We start from the raw sequence: 3,346 nt of genomic DNA on the forward strand, positions 1-3,346 counted from the left end.
TGACATTGTCACTTCTATATTGCTATACAAAAAAAAAGTGACTCCCTAAAAAAATATTGCCCGTATTATTTGATTTGATATATTAATATAATTAGTTAGAGATCCCACAAGGATCCTACATAAAAATATTTTTTATACCACCCACATTCGACTCTGGGCAACTGATCGCTAGGTTTTTCATAAAATGGTCAAAATTATTTGATCAAATCGTAAACCAAAATATCATGAAGTGGCTAATAGACATTCAACCATTTCATGAAATTTTGGTGGAGCCATTAATTAAGAGAAGATGATCGATCATATTTTTTTTTTCACAAAGTGAGTGAATCTACGATATGGCCACGACATATTATTACACCCACAGCCTGCGGGGTCTGGCGGCCATGGGATCTTGCTCTTTAGAAAATCAGTTGCTGAAGTGGTGGTTGTTGATTATTTGCTTCAAAAAACTGTTATCATAAAGAAACCATTTATTCCAACACACACAACACACTATATATAGAATAGTATTGTAAATAATTATTATAAATATAGAAAACATAAAATATATAAGTGTGGTTGCGTGCGCTAAAAAAGGAAGCCACTCAGGATACCTAGGCATAATACCTTAGCACTAATTTTCAGTGACCCCCTTACGACATTCAGATTGCTGATTACAGCAGTGCTGTAATTTCTAAATGAACATAAAGGGTTCATACGCACTATGCGGGTAGCCGCGTTGCGGGTAGCCGTCCGGCTGACCGTAAGCACAATTGTGTACATAATATTCATTTCTATGCGCACTACGATGCGGCTACCCGCAGACCGCTCCGGTTGCTCGGAGAGCTGCGGCCCGAGTGACGGCCAGCCGGACGGTTGCTATACGCACTGTGCGGTTCAGTCTGCGGCTGCCCGCCATTGAGTGAGTGTGTGCACGTGGTTGCAATATGCTAGCTCTCATCTCGTGTTTGCGAATAAGGATGCACCCAGTACTTCTTTCTTTGCTTTTCTTCTTTACGTAACGTGTGTAAATATAGTAAATAGCTGCAACTTCTTCCATTTCCATCTTTGAAATGGATCAACATGACCGCAAATCGCAACGGTTCTTCAACCGCACTATGCGGCTACCCGCAATGCGGCTACCCGCATAGTGCGTATGAACCCAAACGTGTGGATTGAGCTTAAGAGCATTTTCACATTATCCGATCCGAGCGTTTTCACATAATCGGACGCCGATAGCTGATATCCGATATCGGCTACAATTTGCCCTTTCACATTATCCGATAAAATCGTTCCGATATCATCATGAGTGTTGCCAGAATTTTTTAGAAAAAACCAAACAAAATTGCCATATTATATATTTTTATACTAAAAAGCTGGTACAGTCGACTCTCGTTAATTCGAAACTCGAGGGACTCTCAAAATATTACGAATTATCAAGAGTTTGAAATATCAAATGGTTCGAAATTTGTGAGAGAAAATAAATAAAACTTCGAATTATTAAGTGTTAATCAATTATTATTTATTAAATGCTATTCTACATTAACCGAATGATAACTAAACATACCAATTCGTGAGAAGTGTAAAGTCAAACTAATCATAACAAAAACAACGGCTCATTGAACAAGTTTGAACTTGTCGCAAAATGTACCTACCTGACTACCTGCTTACGATTCTTTCCGCCTTTCTCTCTGCAACTTTGAATTGTCGAGTGTTGGACGCCGATGAGTTCGAATTAAGGCGTCGTTTTGTTATATTATAGCAATGGTATTTTCATTCGAATTACCAAATGCTAGAGAATACAATCCCGAGCATGTTTTTCAATCCCGGGATTACGGAATTTTTGATGGGTAATCCCGGGATCCCGGGACTATCCCGGGATCAGCCTTATGTGGGAATTGGGTTCTAATAAAAAAAAACTGTAAAGTTAAACTGGACGTTTTCGGACGAGTTTCTCAAAAGATGTTTTTAATGTTGTTAGTTGCAATAATACTAAAATAATATAAAAAATATACAAATCAAAAGCACTATTTCTCATTTCGGAAATAGAATCTTAGAAATATCAAAGCATCCAATGTTTGACTTCCTAGCCTGCTTCGTAATTTATTTCCAACAAAAGCAGCAGCTGAAAACGCTCGCTCAGGTTCTACACTCGTTGGAGGTATAGATAAAAGATAGCATTTTCAAAAATTTCGAGTGGGAAAGTCCCTTCTAAGGTCTATACTATTATTAGGGCCGTACCCATGTATAGTCCGTATCCGTATCGTACCTTAGGTTTGTTTTTTATCGTCATATAATTTTATGCTAAGTCTAGGCTAGGTCATAGTCAAGGCGCAACGGATCGTAGAATGAAAAATAGAAGAGCTGTTTATATCAAGTGCTATCCCGAAAATACCGGGATTAGCCAAGTACAGTCCCGGGATTTTCGGGATCAGAAAAGGGTCGGGATCCCGGGATCCCGATTCCCGGGATCCCGGGTTGTATTCTCTACGGCAAGTGCACAAAAATGTATGGTTTTAGTTCGAAATATAAAGAGATTTTGTAGGGACCTCGTGATAACTTTGAATTATAGAGAGGTTCGAATTATCGCAGGTTTGAATTAACGAGAGTCGACTGTATGATTAAAAAAAAAAACACCTGATAGATTGTAGTTGTACAATGTTCATACCTACATTAAAAATAACTACATTAAAAAAATGGCTTCAAAAATGGAGAAGTAAAATATAAAAATGATTTGATATTATTAATTACTGCACATTATTTAGATGACGTGTTTAGTAAATAGTTTTGATATCGGCGCCATATTATCTCCTCCTTTTTTGAAGTCTATTAAAAACAAAGCACTAAATCTGTGACTCAATGACAACAATACAATAAACAGCACAACACCCGAGTAGGAGGAGGAGCGAGGCAAAATGAGTAAATAAAGATGATAGACACTAATGTCTTGAAGATAGGTACGGTTGAATTTAAAAATGCAATATACCTATTTTTGTTTACTTCAGTTCAGCCAATAGCCGTAGATTATAGGACGGTATTATAATTATAGCTCCCGTATAATCGTATTTTTAATGCCTTTATGATTGTATTCTTAATAAAAAGGTTTTAAATTAAAGGATTTTTTTTTTACATTTAGCGCCCTTTATCACTGAAAAATGAAAATACACAAACTAGTGCTTTTCTTGCTGTATAATGCATTTTCAAAAATTGAGTTGGTAATATCGTCCGACAGCACACGGGCATAATATCGGCTACCGGCGTCCGATATTCGATATCGGATCGGATAATGTGAAAACGCTCTTACCTACCTACCATGAATTGATTCGCGATTCGCGCCAAAAAGCTTTTAATGTCAAAGTTGTCAAAC

The sequence above is a fragment of the Colias croceus genome, chromosome 13 (genome assembly GCF_905220415.1).
Source record: "Colias croceus chromosome 13, ilColCroc2.1".
In the NCBI taxonomy this organism is placed as follows: domain Eukaryota; kingdom Metazoa; phylum Arthropoda; class Insecta; order Lepidoptera; family Pieridae; genus Colias; species Colias croceus.